Source organism: Siniperca chuatsi, linkage group LG11 (genome assembly GCF_020085105.1).
Source record: "Siniperca chuatsi isolate FFG_IHB_CAS linkage group LG11, ASM2008510v1, whole genome shotgun sequence".
NCBI classification, from domain to species: Eukaryota; Metazoa; Chordata; class Actinopteri; order Centrarchiformes; family Sinipercidae; genus Siniperca; species Siniperca chuatsi.
In genome coordinates, this window is record NC_058052.1 from 28513007 (window position 1) to 28532175 (window position 19169).

The 19169-nt window shown below is 45.6% G+C and overlaps 1 protein-coding gene across 5 annotated transcripts in view; it reads right to left on the reverse strand.

The window, feature by feature from the left end:
* The window catches only part of LOC122884884 (bone morphogenetic protein receptor type-1A-like), a 63845-nt gene that overhangs the window by 28231 nt on the left and 16445 nt on the right, over window positions 1-19169 (reverse strand). For 4 of the 5 annotated variants that reach the window (XM_044215353.1, XM_044215354.1, XM_044215357.1 and 1 more), the window contains one exon: window positions 15193-15306. The exons of the other annotated variant lie outside the window; for it this stretch is intronic. The gene's annotated coding sequence lies outside the window, so the exon portion shown is untranslated. The remainder of the gene's footprint in view (window positions 1-15192; window positions 15307-19169) is intronic. 5 annotated transcript variants of the gene reach the window in all.

The following is a 19169-nucleotide window of genomic DNA, read 5'->3' on the forward strand; positions in this document are numbered from 1 at the left end:
AAAGACAGATGATTAGTGAAGTGATGAACAGACACCAGAGAAGCAGACATACGCTCTGTAAGATGTTAAACTAGCTGTTATCGCCGCTGTTGCTCGAGTCCGAGTCCGTCCTCGAGACAATCGGCAACTTACAGAATCAGAACACGCCGGCCCAAAGTCTCTGCGGCTGATTCACTTCCTCCACATAGAAACAGATCATGTTTGCATCCTCAACCCAGGAGTCCTAAAACCTTTGTCCACAGCAGAACCTACATCATCTGTAGCTGCAGTACTTTAAAGATTTAAGGTGGCAAAAGCAGTTTATCAGCTGTTTTTTCTTCAATACCCCTCACCTACAGCTATGAGAAACGTATTATTATTCACGGCTGCTGCCCGGTTACAGTCCGGTCCAGCACCGAACTCCTCCATCGGCCTGCGTGAGTCTCTTTTAACGTCTTTGTCCACACAGTCAGAGAAATAAAGTGAGCGTCCTGCTCGTAGTTCGGTTATAAAGTCTCTCCTGCTGCCGACAGCTGGACGGCAGCAGAGGAGTCTGCACCAGCGTCTGGTTCAGCGGTTCAGCCGACTTCGCTGACACTCAGCACCGGAGCAGCGAGCAGAACCGAGCCACGCTGACCCGCGTTTCCATCACCCTTATTTATCTGTTTTTATCCCTTATTTATTAGTTAGAGCCTTAGAGTAAAGCTTGGAGAACAGAAGGCAGTGGCTTTGTTTGGTTGGGCTCCGGCTCGCCGTGACCCGGTGGCCCCTGCCAGCCCGGCGCTGGCCTCCGACGGTCCAACTAACTGCCGAATTATTTGTCCAGGGATGTTCTGCAATTACAGGCGCTGGCCCTCCGCAGCTCTGATAACGGCATGCTGCAATTAGTGGCTGCCGAGAGGGATGGAGGGTGTGTGTGTGTGTCGGTGTGTGTGTGTCGGTGTGTGTGTGTGTGTGTGTGTGTGTATTAGTAGAGATGCATGGCCGGTGTCTGTCACTTTTCATTTGCCCAGGAGGGGACAAAGAGGTCCGACCTGTGACCCACTTTTCACACATCTCTGGCTGAGGAGGCAGCGAACAAAGACACACACACACACACACACACACACACACACACACACACACACACACACACACTGTACATGCTGTGTATATGAGCAAGTGTGTGCATGTGTGTATTATTGCAAGTGAATGGGGGGGGGGGTTAGGAAAGAGTGCCAAGTTAGGGAATGAGTGGTTGTATGAATGTTTGTGCGTGGGCTTGTGTTGCTATCTTTGTGAGGACCAAAGACCATCGTAATGAGGACATTTCTGCATTATGGAGGACATTCTGGCCCGTCCTCGCTACTTCAAAGAACTGTTTGAAGGTTGAGACGTGGTCTTAAGGTTCAGGTTTAGGTTTAGGTCAGGGTACGGGGTTGTGGTTAGGCATCTAGTTGTTATGGTTAAGGTAAGAGTCGAGGGCTAGGGAATGCATTATGTCAACGAGAACCCTCACAAGAAGGAGAGCAAGCACGTGAAGGTAGAATGGTTGGTATTTTTGGGGTTTGCGATGTCCGGTCCCCAACAGACTGCAGCCTTCGTCCCCCTAACGGACCTTGCGTGGCAGCCCACTGAGCTACGGAGATTTAAAAAGGCGCACAGCGGCACTACAGGAGAAAAGTTCAACTTCACGCAAATGTCCTCTGACTCAATGCAAGCGAGAGGCCATCGCGCTCGTTTTGATGCAGAAACAGAAGCAGAGTAGTTTAATACTCGCTTCCAGCTCAGATCTGTGTCCCTGCTCCGGCCAGTCCGAAGGCTTCTCAGACCTCAAAACGCCGCCCAGCTGATTATAACACTCTACGCGATGCTTTTATCTTCTGTCACGACATTTACAGGTTCAACTCTTTTTGCGTTTTATTGCCCTAGCCCTCTGCGACTGATCCCATTCAAAAGGAACGAGGGAGCTACTGCTGCAACTTTGAAATAATACGGAGGGTTTTATGAGCCTGAAAGGGAGCACTTGCAAATATGATAAAATTGCTGCTTTTCTGAAGTATCCTCGGGTGCAAACCTGTGATTACAGGTAACAGATACGAGGAGGCAGAGCATTAACAACTCTTAACTCTTTTGGACTTGTTGTCCTTTCCAGTTCCCCATTTTTCTTTATCAATCATGCTGGGAGACACTGCAATCAGGTGTGGTGATGTTCGGGCTTAGAAAAAGGTAGTTTGAATCATGGTGCACATGTTCAAACCCACGAGTACAGGTAAGGAATGTGAATGAGAGGCAGAGGAAAAAGAAGATTATGGTGTGTGTGCAGGGCAGTAAGTGAAGGTGCGAGCTCGAGTGTGTGTGTGTGTTGTGATACTGTATGAGTGTGCTAGCCACAGGAACACACACTCGCCTATGTGTCGGCGTCACTGTGTTGATAACGGAAAGTGGAAATATCTTCACCTCGCTGCCACAACAAATCCTGAAGTTTGTTTGCGGCTCTTCGCTCCATTTAGAGGCCGACGACAACAGCAGCACGGTGAGATAACACACACAGAGACACATTCAGACAGAGGCAGGGAGGGCAAGACGAGGCAGGTTCAGGAAGGGCCGTCTGTTGTGTTGTGAGCCCCCAAGACAGGAAGCTGCCGCCCCCCCCAAACACACACACACACCCCCTTCCTAAATCGCCCGACACATCCACTTCCCTTTGAAAACACAAGGTTAAGATGACGGCACACACACATATATATACAGCTGGTGACTGACACGGAGACTCGGCGTTATCACGACTGGCAGCCGAAACACTCGAAACACACACACACACACACACACACACACACACACACAAAAAGACTCGCTGGAGGCTGAGCTATCAGAGTCCTCAGTCGTCACACTATTCAATCTGTCGGCTCACACACAAATAAAAACGTTCATTTCAAGAGACAAAATGCAGGAGGCTCAAAAACTCTCCGAACCCTAAACCCTCTGGGTGTCAGGTAACTTTCACTGCTCCTCCTCCTCCTCCTCCTCCTCCTCCTCCTCAGTAGAGTCGTGTTCAAACTTGTCTCTGATCCTTCGGTCTGCTTCTCAGTCGCACAACAAACTCCTTCTTCGCCCCAGCAGAAGGAAACAGATACCGGTGTCTCGTTTCCACCGACTCGTGTTCCTCAGATATCGACTACTAAAATTTACCGCGTTCATGGCAGGTTAAGCTGTTTGTAACATGCAGATCTTCAAATAATCAGGCGTCACTGGGAGCGTTGAGGTTAAAATGACCTGACCTGACATTTTACTGCAGTACTGCTGCTGATACTTTAACTACATATTTCTGATCACAACACTGAGGTATTGGTGCTTTTACTTAAGTAAAGGATCCGAACACCACTGCAGAACAGACGGGAGCTGGGAGAGATGGGGGATGAAATGCAACAAAGGTCCCCAGCCGGACTCGAACCAGGGATGTTGCGATTACACGGTCTCACGTGTACTGGCTCCTAGGGCCATCGCCCATCGTTTCCCTGTGGTCGTCGCCATACGCCAAACTGGCAGACGTCGCCCAACCCTACTGTGGGCAGCTGGACGCAACATCAGAGTCTTGGAGGACGAACGTTCAGCGTGACGGGAATGAAAGGAGGTATTGTTAGCGGCCCCACCTGTACAGAATAAACTGCCCTTATAGGGAACCACTGAGCCATAGCCGGACCCCCACCACCCCCACCCCCACCCCAGGGGAAGGAATTTGAGGTCACACAGCTCCGGGGATGCTGGGAAATTTGGTGGCCTAGAAACCCAAGCAGTGAGTTAAGACTTGCAGAAGAAAGGAGAGCTCTTTAAAAGGCTTTTATGGAAGCTCTATGCTTCTGGGTATAATAACTTTTCATTTGGCTGGAGAGTTCGCCGGCTATAAAAACTATTATGTAAAATGATATTACACTGCCGTGGCCGGTGGCTACCGCAGCAGCCTGTAGGAAGAGTTCAGTAAAGGAAATGCACGAGTTATACTGTGATTACTTTTATTATTACCAGGATTAGTCTCCTTTCTGACTACAGCCCATGGATTTGTTTTAGCCACTTTAATGCCGAGCAAAGCACCAACACTGACGGGGTTAGAGGTTCAATTCCCACACGGGCTGTGAGAAAAAACTTAACACAAGGTTTAAGAGCTTTCAACCACTTCTCATTGTCTTCATTAGCAGATAGAGTTTGCTCAGTTTTCATAGACACAGCTACTATTTTCAAGGTCGAGAATGAACTTTTACGTGTGGCTGATCAGTTGATTAATCAATTAGTTCTTTGACAGAAAGAAAAAGGATCTGCTATCGACTAATCGGCTCAGTCATTTAGCAAAAATGCCAAATAATTCTCTGCTTCCAGCTTCTCAAATGTGAGAATTTGCTGCTTTTCTCTATTGTATATAATTCTGAATTAAATATATTTGGGTTTTCGAACGCTGGTTGGACAAAATAAAACATTAAAAGCCTTATTGATGCCACCTTCGCGATGGTGACTGGCACTACTTGACATTTTGTAAACTAAACAAACGTAAAAATAATCGATAATGAAAACTGTTAGTTGCAGCCCTACTAATAATTTTATCAACACCTTACGTTTCAGTGTATTAAACATCTTTTTTACAAAGTGTTTCTTCTGTTTGACAAAATAAACCTCTCAATGCCTCCGTGAGTAACGTCTGAAATACAGCATAAAATGAGCAGAATGATTCAGAAACCGAGACTTAAGCGCTCAGTACGCTTCAAACAAAGTGCTCGCTGGATCTTCTGAAACCTTGTTCCTGACAGCTGAATCAAGGGGCCTGCGTCCAACAAGTTCTTTAACTTTTCGAGGCAAGCGGATACTCACAGACTGTCGGAAAGTGTGCGTGTGCGCCGTTATTCCAATTTGTCGAGACTACGAAGACACCGAGTTGTTGGAGAGAGAGCGGGGAGGCAGCCAGGACAGCAGGCTTTTCACAACCGCTAGGCACACTTTGTCCTAAGATGTGGTCACCCGAAGTGCATCGCACACTGGCCGGACGTGTTTTAATGCATGCCGTACACCACCGGTGTGTGTTGCCCTTAAAGAGTAAATTAAAGCTGAGTTAACCAGTCTGAAAAGCAGTGTTTGTTTGCCGTCTCTGGTTGAATGTTTCCAGCCTGTTGCTCTGCAAACACTCAATGCTAACGTTCAGCACCTGACAGTGTGTACACTTGCTGCTATGGACACAATTTGTTTTGTACACAGCTGAAGTTGAGGTTCAATAACAACCCCTACTTCCCACTGAGGTCAACCGTAGAAAATCTTCTGCTACTGTGAAGGAAAAATAAAAAGACACAAACATGGCAGGAAATGCCTGACTTCCCTCCACCTGTCCGAGCCTCGGAGCACGACTAAATAGGAGTCCGAGTGTAGGACTGATTCCCAAGTTTTACTCAAACATATGGCCTAATGGTTCAAAAATGTTTCAAGACAATACTGGACAGCTTGTTTTGGAAGGAAAGTTTTTGTGCTGCAGCACCTCGTGTCCACATCTGATTTACTGACTTTACAGCTGCTCAAAGAACCGTTAAAATACTGTAAAATGACACTAGACCTTGGTAGGGAGGAGGTAGCGGGGGGTTACGGGCATTAATAATCCATCAGCAATACCCCCCCCACACACACACACCCACCCACCCACCCACCTCCTCCCCCCTGGACGGACTGCAGCGTGAGGGGCCAGACATCAATAATCAGGCCTTAATGCGTCTCCACTTCCTGCTCTGGAAGAATGGCGGCAGACTAAATAAACGACACTGAGGCCTAATTGGAGGACCGGCAGAGGCCGACAGCTCCTGAGCTCTACAAATAAATGCAGTAATGAGGGACGCTGGGATCAGTGCTGGTGGAGAATATTAACGGGACAGCTGGGACGGAGCACAGCGAGGCGGAGGGATGGACTGAGACGGTTTGTTTTTATGGATTACTGTTTCGTCCCTTGCTTCTCAGCTGTCCAATCATCCACATATTTGGGCTGTGACTACTATCAATTCATCCAATCGTTTAGTCAAGAAAATGTCAGGAAATTTGTGAAAAATGTTGATCAGTTTCTCAAAGCGACGTCTTGTTTTGTCCGATCAACAGTCCAAAACCCAAAGTCACTCTGTTTATAATGACATAAAACAGAGAAAAGCAACAAATCCTCACATTTAAAGAGCCATTTGTGCTCAGTACATGACCTCGATTATCACTCGGATTTAATCAGCAGATGAAGTTTCTCATCCATGTTGGCTTGAAAACTGAGCTCGACAGTTCATGAAACAGCAGGCGAGCAAACTTATCTGCTGATGAAGACCGTGTGATGCAGCCAAAAGCCCCACAAGTGGGTAAGCGGACCTAGGGTGGATACCGTTTGAGCGACGTTTTTGTACGTCACTTTCATGCATTATCGTGTTTCTGCACTTTGCTTCCCAGAAAACAACTGACTATCAACAAGTGTGGGAGGGACGATGATGACAGCTTAGCAAACTGGATTAACTGCCCCCCAAATTGGCCCCATTAACAGCAGCCGAATAAGCTTTTAACAGCTCCTGTCTGCAGTGGACCCGTGGACGGACAGACAGCTGTCTCTGGATCACTGCGAGACTGAAGGAAACTTAAAAACAGCAGGATTCTCAGGCAGGTTCTGCGGCCATGAGGAGATTCTTTTTCTGCGATTTTAAGCAGCTTCATGGACGTTTAAAAAAAAGTGACAGACATGAGTAATCCACCAGAGTACACTCATATTTATGCTTCTGTACACATTAGTGAGGTAAACCAATAATGTAGTCATCAAATAAGGTAGACACACCTGAGCGAGACAGTCCAAAACACACACACGTTATTTGATGCCTCTGGCACAGGTGCTGCAGCAGATTTCCCAACCTGCCCAGGGTATGAAGCACAATATAAACCGTTTTAAGTTCAGGGGATTTTTGTCATTTCATTTGAATGAGGAGCCTGGAAGTGTTTTTAGAATATCATCTTTATAATGTTGGGACTGTTGTCGTAGCTCTCCGGCTGATTTTTCTACCTCAGTGAGTTTCTTCTCGTCCACCGTGACATCTGCAAGACCACAGAAGAAGACGTGCTATCACCTCAGAGGAGGAGGAGAAGTCGCGGTACAGTAGCCTGGATGTGCTAGTTTAATTTGTCCTCTTTACTGAAATTATTTTGTGTTTCGTCCTCTCGATCTCTCTCTCTCCACCACATCACCTTTCCTTTGCAGAATCTTATTTCCCCCCCCCTTTCTCTTTATTTGCCTTTGGCTCTCTGCCGTCTTCATTTCTGTCTCTCGTGTTCTCGATCCAGCCGCCTTTCCCTTCATTCCTCCTCCTCCTCCTCCCCTCATCTTACCCCCTCTTTCTCCCCGCATTCTCCATTTCCATTTGTTGCTTTTCATTTCCCCGTTTCCCCTCCTCCTCTTCTTCTCTCCCTGCTGCTTCTCATTTCTCCTCTCTCTTTCCCCTCTCTCCCTCCATCTTGGCCCCGTTCCCTGTCCCCTCCAGGGGCCCCTCCTTGCAGGCGGGCCTCTGGGTGCTGCAGCAACCTCCCGTTGGTGTCGGCGCCCTGCCCGACATGCCTTTCAGGGCCTGGGAGACTGCAGGCCAGACTTTCTGGCTCCACTGCCATTGTTTGCTTGGCTGCTCTGCACCTCATCTCTGCCGATGGATTAGCATAAGAATACCCAGAATACCCCGAGCCACGGTGAGCAGCACTGCGGGCCTCTTCCTCCCTGCATCTTCTTCTTCTTCATCATCCTTTATTTAACTCCATGAATTCATCTCGCACGCTGTTCTTCTTCTACAGTGGCGTTTGTTGTTGTTGTAGCAGGAACTTCTCGGGTTGGTGGCCACAGTGGGAATTGAACCCACAACCCTGATCTATTAGATTATAGGTAACTATAACTTTCAAATGTTCTCTTTAAAAGAAATTAAGACCTGTATAATGCAAGTTATTTTCGGTTCTTGTAAAGTACTTAATAACTTTAAATGTTTAATTTAGACAATCGATTAAGAAACCTCAGGATTTTTACAAGGAAAACATCGGCCAATAAAAAAAACTTTAAAATTACAATAATAACCGTATACAGGGCTAAAGATTAGGAAAGTAATAGATAATCTATAACAATTACTTAATTATTCTAGTCATTTATCACATCAAAACACCAAATATTTACTTTAGGCTCTTGTAACTTGTGATGGACATTGTGTTTTTGTGACATTCTATAGGCAATATTAACAATTAGGAAAATAATCTATAGATTAATCGCTAATTAATATATATAATCCTTATCTGAAGCCATATCATGTAGTCCAGGCCAAGAGCTACAGACCGCCTGGATCATTGAGCAACAGATTTCCTTAGTTTACATTAAATGTGTCGCGTTTACACGTACAGATAACGACCAGCGTTCCCATCTGACTGAGCTACGGCCCGTCAAGAGGAGATGCCGGTAAGTTTAGGCTTGTAGCATCACACGGGTTTCAGCTTTTTAATCTCAGTGATCTCAGAGGGAATTGAACCCCAAACCCTGGCAGTGTGCGAGCCTTGTTTTAGCTGCACACACACACCTTATTTATTTGTGTGTGTGAGACAGAGAGTGGGCAGCGGTGAAGCCTAACTTCATTAGAGGCTAACAGACGCTCTGCTGAGCCTCCCCTGTTCATTTATCATGTTACAGCAACGCAAATTACCCAGCATCCACAGGGGCAACACAGGTTTAAGGTCCATGTAAACTGAAGGCTTTGATGGCATACAGTATCAGTTAGTTTATATCAATATCAACCAATTACTGATTAAGAATAAGCTCGACCACCTTTAGGACGCCAGGTAATAAAGTAATACAGCGTGGCTGCCTGAAGGTGATTTTAATCGCTCTAATCGCCATAGAAACAGGTCTGGACTGGCACAGTGTCGCCTTGGTCCTACAGCTGAGTCATAAAACAAACACTCAGACGATAAAAAACTACCTCATGATCATAAATCACACTGATGAGCGGAGCGGACGCCGGAGGACTGGAAGGTTCCCAACCCGACCCTCCCAGTTAAACCACTTAGCTCCTGCTGCTGCCGAGAACACCTGAAACAGAACCAAGCTCCGGGTTCAAAAACAGCACAGGTAATTGTTCCAGGGCAGGTAAACAAGGCCCTCTGGGTCATCGAGGTCTCCTCGGCATCGCTCTGAGCAGTTGAACAAGGAGGTAAGAAGCATAATCCAATCATAAAGCGAGTGTTGCACCCACTTTTCTGAGCCGATGGCGAGGATCAATCCCCAAAACGATCAGCAACGTCTGGGACAAACGGACAGATCCAGTTCCATCATGGTTACCTGGTCAATGCACCTGGACCCACTGGCTCAACTGGAAACCAAAAATGGTTTTGCTTTGCCTTTTGCACCTAGCAGAGTTTAAGAAACCTGACTACAGATTTGGGGTGATCCAGCCAGCCAGTGTCCAAAGGAAATAATCATCTTAAAAAGACCTTTAATGGTTGCTTTGAGATGAAAATGAACGTTTAATGTAATTCCTTTACTTCTCCATCATTTAGACTCTAAAATGTAAGAAAATAGTAAAACAAATAGTTGCCCATCGTTAGTTCCCAGAGGTAAAGGTGCCATCTTCAGATAAACACACAGATATTCATTCTAATGAGATATAAACAGGGCTGCGGCTGACGATTATTTTCTGGATTCAGTGATTAATTAATGCAACAAACAGACCAAAACCCAAATATATTCAGCTTGCTGTCATATCTGACAAAGACATGCAACAAATCTTCATATTTGAGAAGCTTGAATGAGTGAAAAATGACTAAAACAATGAATCTATTATACTGTTTTTATGATTAATTGATTAATCAACAACAACAACCAGTCCAGACCCCATAAATATTCAGTTTACCATGATATGTATATACGATGTGCCCAGCAGAGGATCTACTTCCTGCTGCAGCTGAAGAAGTTCAACCTGCCAAAAGACAACGATGGTGCACTTCTACACCGCCCTCATCGAGTCCATCCTCACCTCCTCCGTCACCGTCAGGTACGCTGCTGCCACCGCCAAGGACGAGGGCGGGCTGCGGCGTACGGTCCGCTCTGCCGAGAACTGCGATCTACCTTCCCTCCGGGACCCCGAGGCGGGCGGGAAAGGTCGTGGCTGACCCCCCCCCCCCACCACGGACACAAACTGTTGCGCTCCATCAGAAACAGTTTCTTCCCGTCTGCAGCCTCATCAACGAGGCCCGGGACCCCCACCGACTCTCACACCCCCCCTTTAAGTACACTATACTCACTGTAAACCTTTGCACATTGCACAAACTGTAATTTAAATATTCACATTGTACATATTCTTTATTTTCTTAGATTTTTTTTTTATTCTTTCTTATATTTATGATTCTTGACCTGCAGTACTTGCTTTATATTACTATGTTTATTGTTTTGCACCAAAATACCAAAGCTAATTCCTTGTATGTCAGAATCAGAAACTCTTTATTGATGCCCGAGGGGAAACTCTTTGGTTACAGCTGCTCACGGTCAGTCAGTGCACACAGGAACAGAAGCACTAATAGAATAGAAATAATAATAAAATAAGACAATTATTTCTAGTAAGAAATAAGAGATGTGCAAATCAAAATATAATACGCTATGATAACTAAGATAAATTATCATATCAACTAAGATAAATTAAGTTCAAAGTTAAGTACAATGTGTAAACCTACTTGGCAATAAAGCTGATTCTGATATGAAACCAGAGAGCCAGAGAACAGAATAACCTAAAACTATTAATCGATTATCAAAATAGTTAGCCGATTCATTTTCTGTTGATCAACTAATCGATTAATCTTTGCAGCTGGAGACAGAAAACCGGAACCAGAGCATGTTAAGCATTTGCTTAATAATTAACAAACCAATAATAAAACAAGTAACCGATTATAAAAAAATAGTTTGCAATTAATCTTCTGCATCTTTGCCGCTTATCAATACCAGCCCCCTCCCTCCTCCAACTGTTGCTGGAATGTGGGAACCAGGTAATGGAAAACACACACACCTCCTGCTTTACACTCCAGGAAGTCACCGCTGAGATAGCGTCCTCGCTACAATCTGAAACTTTCTCTCTCAAGAGACAGGAAGTTCACTGTTAAGCCCCGCCTTCCTCACGCTCAGCTCCCACCGTCATCTGCTGTCAATCATTTTTAACCGGCTGTCATCTCTCGATCGCCTGAGTGTGAGGTCGCCGGGCGTCTGTACAGCCGCCACAGCCGTCCTCAGAGTTTCTTTCTGGTGTGTTTCGGTGGATTTTCTGTTTTGAAAATGTCATTTTCTGCCTCAGCTGCTGCAGTGGAGCTGCAGTGGTCTGATCCCAGTATGAAGGAGTGGAAACTGGAGAGACCGGAGCTCAGACAACTTTCCCCAGAGACGTAAAAACAGAAAACTAAAATATAAATGTAATTGTAGCAGACAGGACATTGGCCCCGTGTGAGTGTGTGTTTGTGTGTGTGCGTGGGTGGGTGGTCCGGTCAGAGACTGGACTCGGTGCAGGGAGGCCGGATGGTTTCATCCACCGTGTCGCCTTGGAAACTACAGCCAGGCCACAGAGCCGAGCACGGACGAGACAACGATATAGGTGGTCCCGTGTGTTCGTCTGTGTGTGTGCGTTTTGTGCCGAAGAAGAAGAAAAGAGCAAACTGGAAACGCAGAAAAGGAGAATAACCATAGATGCATAATCTGAAATAGAAAGTTATGGACGAAGCCAAAAAAAAATAAAAAATAAAAATGGCGGAAATACAGAGAGAAACATAAAGGGAAAGAAACAGTCTTTCTGCGGACGCCCGGTTTATTTTCCAGGTTTCGACCTCCAAATGTTTCACGCTGACATGCTCAAAATGTCTGCTAAAAACAGTGGAGGAGTTGGACAGAGATGGAGTGACGAGGTCAGACAGGAAGAATGGCATCTGATGAAGAAGAGGGGTGTGGTTTATTGTGTGTGTGGTATAGCCCAGCTCATAGGAAGCGTGTATGTTTATGCGAGTCTCCCCTGCGTCAAAACTGTGATGACTTCAGTCTAATCTTTCAGATCTGAAAAACTGCGAGGCTTAAGTCTCGACAGCAGCTACAGTCTGTGTCCGTCGGGTCAGAGGGAGACTCCGGTCATTAGGAATATAACTCCCGCAAAATTGGGGGGAGACACACGAGAAATATTTGAGAAAGAAAATGGTCAAAATCTGTGTAGCAGAGGCAGAGATATCCTGACTTTTAAGTCTCTAGCATGTATCAAACTCCAAAAACACTGGAGCCTACATTTCCCACAATGCAACCAGACCGCGTCTCTTCATTAGGCCCTGCCTGCCTGGTAAAAGCACAGGCTTTTAATTATTAGGTAATAAAGTCTGCAGTCTCCGAACCCGAGCTGAGATAACCCGGATGACATCACTCAGGTCACATTCTCAGACTTGACATACGCGGGCTGAGTAGCACTAACCACGACAGAATCGATTAGTCGATCAAAAAGAATGAGCCGTTCTCTGGCTCCAGCTTCTCGGTGTGAGGAGCTTTTCTCTGTTTCATATCGTCAAACTGGATATTTTGGGGGCAATAAGATGTCGTCACATAACAGGCGTTTTTCATTATTTACTGACTTTTTTTTTGTTGGACTAAACGATTAATCAATTAATCCTAAAAATAAAAGACACGTAAACTGATCTGTGCGTAAAATCAGTGAAGTTTCCCTTTAAGTGATTCATCCTCCTCATCCATTCTCTAAAAACTCAAACCTGCTGAAGATTAAAATGTCGCCCAAAGTCTCTCACTTCACATCTGCTCAGAAACGCGAGTTAGACCAGTTCCTTCCGACGCCGACGGGATCCATCTGCCCGGACGACGAGCTTCTTCTGCTCGTGTTCGAACCTTAAACAAATGAAAAGAGTGAAGCCGTGACTGAACGCTCACCACAGAGACTTATAAACCAGTCTGAGGAGTGTCGGAGGAATTTACGACCCGTCTGCAGAGTTTCTGATAAACAGCAGAAACCAAACAGTGCCGACCGCTCGGGGAGCGTTCGCTGAGCGGCAGTAAAGATAACAGCAACACCACACCACTCCTCTCCTGCTCATTTCTCCATATTAATCACTTTAAAAGGAGGATTATCTGCTTTAACTACTGCCACTCATCTCTCGTCTGCGAGATCCATCAATCCAACAACTTAACTGAAGCAAAGTTTTATCAAAAAGCACCAGCACCATGCAGTTTAACCTTTAACTGTAACTATATTTTAGATTAAATTCATATCATGAATATATAAAACGTCTATTCTTAATTAATACTGAGTAGCTTGTTTCAGATTAATTGCAGTGCCGTGTTGTTTTTCAGTAAGATTCACACTAATCTGTGGTAACCATGCCTTTAATATCTGTTGCTGTATCAGGACATTGTTGGCACATCAATTAGCAGGACTGTATAAAAAAAAGGTAATATTTGATTTTTATATACGATTTTTGCATCAATGCCACAAAATACTCTGATTTGTCAGGTATTTAATTCAGCAGGTTAACCATTAACAGACATTTCTCTCTGGTTGAAAAACAGCATTACGTCACATGTCCACTCAGTGGCCTCTTTATCAGGTACACCTGTGCAATCTAACGCGTTCCCATACACCTGTTCTGCCATAACGTCCATCTTTACAATGTTTATAATGTTCAGTTTTTGTTGATGTCAAACGTGTGACTTCAACTATATATGTTTATTGCTGAGGTTAAAGGTGCCGTTGTGCTGGACTGCAATATACTGACGGTTGTTTCTAATGCTAAAACATATTATTTAATGAACATCTCCGTGACAGTGTCAACAAAAGCTGATCACCGGTATCGTAAAAGTCGACTTCGGGGCAGATATAAAGGAGGATTTTATCCAAATCAGCCTAAACCTCTTTTTCTTGGGGAACGCCAACACCTTCGGTCTGAATTAATACATGAAACCATTTTGTGAAATCACTGACAAACTATTTTTACAACAGGATTTACTCAGTAACACAACTCACAGCTGTGGACACTCTGTGAGGGCTTCAGCCTGAAATCATCCGTGCAGTCCAGCCGCGCTGTACTGTAAGCCGAGCCGGGCCGGTCCGATCCGAGCCGGGCCGCAGCGTGCGAGGGAAGCGTGCAGGGCGGCGGGGGCGGCGCTGAGGGACATATGGGAGTGATTTGGTGCTGCAGACTGGCCGGCTCTGTTTGAAGATCTGTCAGCGAGCTCTGAAACTCAGACGCTCGAGTCGCCTCGTCCCGAAACAAAGGCCTCGTTTCAACGCACGTCTACAGCTTCTGCGTGATGAACAAACGGCACGCCGAGAAACAACACTTTTTTAAAGACTTTAAAAAGTATTTCGCAATATAAAACATGGTATTTACTGTTGGAGACCACGTTTTACGCTGTGGGACCAAAGACAAACCTTCAGATACACACAGCCTGATTCTGATTGTGTGTGCTGCTCGCTGTTGATGTTTTGAACCAGAAAACATTTCACAGCTGAGTTTCAAAACTTCAAAAGCAGTGAGCCGGGAGGAAACCTCAGAAACTAAAACACACATGCAGCCTTCCCTCACATCAAGGCATGACTTCACCTTTTACACACACAGATATCAACACACACACACACACACTTTCTTTCTCTTTGCAAGGCATTACTTCACCTATATCACACACACACACACACACCGATCCAGACGCAGCCTTCGGGCTCAGTGCAATCACCGCTCTTCCTGCTCTCCTGTTCTGTGGTTATTAATCAAACCAGATGACAGCTCAAATGACCCAATCAGAGCCTGCAATTAAAAGCCAGGAAGCCTCCTGATTGGCCAGCTCTGCCTTCAGCCCAGGGGGGGGGTCAAGGGTTAATCTCATCAAAAAGCGGGGAGGGCATTGGCTAATCAAGTTTTAAGGAGTAATCACCGGTGCCCGTCCACGAAAAAAATAATGTTTGTTTATGTTTTCTGTGTGTGTGTGTGTGTGTGTGTGTGTGTGTGTGTGTGTGTGTGTGTGTGTGTGTGTGTGTGTGTGTGTTGGAGACACTGGGTAACTCAAAAGGAGCAGAAAGCCAACCAGTAATGTTTTTCATGTGACCACAATAAACATCCTGCAGACGTTACACACTGACTGCAGGGAGCTGAGCTGGAACAGGACTCTGAGAGGGGTGTGTGTGTGTGTGTGTGTGTGTGTTTCCATACCTGACTGGTGACTCCATGGTAGAACAGTGTGCATGTCGGTGCACGGCTCCATGGGAAATGTAGTCTCGAAGCAGAGGAAGCCGGTCACATCGGACCAACATCATAACCGCCGACCTGTCAGAGAGACAAGCGAGGACGATCAAACGTTACGTCGTCTACCTGTGCGGCAAAAACAGCTTCAAGTTCAGACGACGGGAGCAGGAGGATCAATTCTCCCGTTTTCCAGGAAAGTCATCCCCAGATGAGTGAAGTGTGTGTTGAGAATTACTGCTGTCGGGTGTGATATCAGGTAAAAATGTAAGCAGCAAACCAACGGCGAGAGATCTGCTACAACATGCAGCCGGCGTCTCTGGAAAGCGTCACAGAAATACACGCACATACACAAAAATAAATACGTATTAATGATTTCCACTGGAGAGTATGATTTGTGGGGCGGGGCGCCTCTGTTGCACCACAATGCTTCGTTTATAAACGGTATGTTGAGACACACACACCTCCTGCGATGTGGATATGGCACTTGGCCATACTGTGATTTCGATTATATTTCGATTAATTGTTCGGCCCCATTAAGGACCAATGGAACCTCCTTAATGACTTCTAAAACCTCCTTATCGGGACTATTAGGACCATTGTAACCCGATTCAATACGAGGCGAACCTCCACATCCAACAGAACTTTCTCAGAGACCCCCTGAACTCCAGAGGGGCCATGGGAAAGTCCACCAGATCCCCTTAAGGATCACTGGAACCTCAGTTACAAACACCAGAACATCCTCAAGGACCGTGAACCTTAAGGACGCCGTGCATCCTGACTCCTATAACTGACTATTTGCATCCAATGACTCGTGGAGGCTTCTTTAAAGACCACAAAAACCCCCCTCACGGACTAATGGAACCCCCTTCACGACTCCTTGAACCTCTTCCAGGACTCCTGGGCATGAATCTGCTGCATCATTGGATCAGCGTCGATGTCAGTGCGTCTGTGGCTCGTTGCCGTTTGCAGAGAGATAAGTGGAGCAGTGTGGCCGACAGTCCCGAGCCTCCTCCCTCCTCGTCCCCTCCAACACAGACGCCTTCTTATTTGACAGCGCAGAGCTCCTCAAAGGGAGGCTTTATTTAGTCAAGGAGGCCGACGTCAGGGGAGCGAGTTAATATTCACACCCGGAGAGCGGAGAGGAGAGTCGAACGCCAGCCGGCAGTTCACGGACTCTGAGCAGACGGAACAGGAAGCGGTTCACACAACTGATCACAATCTGAAACCTTGCAATGACCTTTAGATATTTAACGCAGCAACATGATTAAGTCATATTTACATGATAGCAGCGCTTAAAGCTAGTGATACAAAGAGGTGTGATACCAGGAAAACTACTAGGTTGTAGGCAGAACCTCTGCCACCATTACTGCGGTGTAATGTACTTGTATGTACGTACTTTTTAACTGCTTTTGGCAGGATTTATGTCCAGGAGATCCTGTAGTGCCTGTTACATGTCGAAAATACTAAAAAATAATAGAAATAATATTATAATATGAAAACCTTTTCAACAAAATGCAGGCCAGCAAGTCTCCAGTGGTACACTTCATAAGTTTTCTGACCAAAATATCACTTTTTAAATCAGATTTTTACTAAATTACACATTTCATCTAAGGACAAATCAATAAATCATTGAAAGTTTGATGATTTAGACTGCTAAGCTAGCACTTATAAATCTAGACTAGACTGTGGAGGCCAGACAGAAGCGGCACGCTCATGTTATTACTGCTACTAGTACTACCACTGGCTGAAATGTTCGTGCAACCCAAAATATTTATAAAGCTGCGCAGAACGAACACGATGATTTCTTTATTCTTGTTTCTTTATTCTTGTTGTCTGCCCCCTGAGGGCGGCGAGAGGAGACGGCGTGTAGCTCTGACCGCCAGCTGTCGAGATATCTCACTTTGGACCAAAGTTTTGGACAGACAGACGGAGAGACCAACTGACCGACACTGTGGCTCAAAAAAAGGATAAAACTGCTCCCTTGAGGTCAAAGGTCGGGGAGCGGAGGGTCTGAACCCCGCCTCCCTCTGGCTTCACGCTACACCACCCTGCTGCCGCCAAATCTAACACGCTCAGCTGGAGAATGTACTGAAGACAGTGTGGAAAACGGCGTTGATGAGTTGACCAGCAGCTTCAGAGAGTGAGTGTGTGTGTGTGTGTGTGTGTGTGTGTGTGTGTGTGTGTGTGTGTGTGTCTGTGTGTGTGTGTGTGTGTGTGTTCAGCTCCACCCCACGGGAGGAAAAACGGCAGCGGTGGGGATTCAGCCGCCGAGTTATTATAGAACAGACGAGGAGAAAATAGATGTCCGAAGACGGGGGCTGAGAGCGGTCACGAGGTTGGCGAAAAAACAGCTGCTGCCTCTCCACACACACATCCTTGTACTTCTATCTTTGTGAGGACCATCACTGACATAATGCCTTCCCTAGCTCCTTCCCCTAACTGTCACAACTAAATGCCTAACCCCCACCCTGACCCTTAAAACCAAGTCTTAACCTTCAAAAAACAGCCCTTTGAAGTTGTGAGGCCCGGCCAAAATGTCCTCACTCTGTAGGTAAAAAAAAATGTGTTTCAGTTCTCACCACACACACACACACACACACACACACACACACACCTTGTTTATGGATGGAGAGGCGTTGCCAAGAAAAAGAGACAGACGGAGGGAAAAACAGATCCTGCTCTCCCACACACGAGCACGAAGTGAAGTGAAAACCTCAACGTTGCAAAAAATAAATAAATAAATAAATAAATAAATAAAGGTTTTACCCCCACCTGGAAGGAAAAAGATGTGGTTGAAATATAAATTACGCAACAGGAAGGAGCAGCACTATGAACACATCTACGCAGCAGATAAGACTGTTTCATTCATTTTCATCTGCCCACCTCCGCCTACCTTGTTCCTACCAAGAAATCAACTTGTGATATATTCAGTGCTAATTCTTATTTATATTTCAAATTAATTAATTAAGTATAAAATGTTAAAAAAAAAAAAAAAAACACCTAAGGATCTGTGTCAGAGGCCCTCGGGCGTATTTTAAAGGATCAGATGCCTCACGTAGAAACATTTTGGCTGTGAAAGCCCACACTTCCATCATTTACACTGATCTCAATTATTATTACTGCATATTTATATTAATGGCACCAAAAATGTAAAGCATGGATAAAATGTAAAACATATATGATATACATATTATATTCCTGCAGGGAGCGAAAGCGTTGGAGGACATTTTAAACTGTAAAATTAATTCATTAAGCCCGTGAACGCATGCAGAAAACGCATGCAGAAAACGCAGCGCTCTCAGTGGGACTTTTGAACGCGTATTGTCTGTCTGTGCTGTTAACGCAATTCTTAACGACTTTGCCGACGCTGAAGACGACTTTCCGCTCATTCGTATAGAGCCTGCGGGGGCGGGGCCGATACAGACGCGCAGATATCATCGCGGCGTTTCGAAGGCCGGTGGTCGTAAAATGCACACGCGCAGCGAATCACAACTTGTTAAAAACAAAACTATTTTACCAGAATTAAAAACGCATGTAATAAAGTAGCCGGCTGGACTTAAACGCCGTTTGGCCGGCAGCTGGCGCTTACGGGAAGCTCTGACACGGAGACAAAACGCACAGATTTGCTGAGCTACGATGCTAATTATCGTTAGCAATGAGCAGAAACATTCAGCCAGCAGCTTCTATCCTCGACATGTCATTATATCAGACAAATTACTTGGTCATATTCGGGGTTTGCGCGAGGAAAAACTCCTCGTGTCATGAATAACGTTAAAGCAAAAATAGCTTTCTATCGTGATATTACTCCAAGGCGATATGGCCCGCTGTTAATGGAAAGAGACCAGTGCCCAAAGTGACGCCTTCAAACTTCTGTTTGTACAAAACCACAAAGACATTCAACTTCTAAAATTGTATGAAACAGAGGAAAGCTGGAAGCTGGGGTT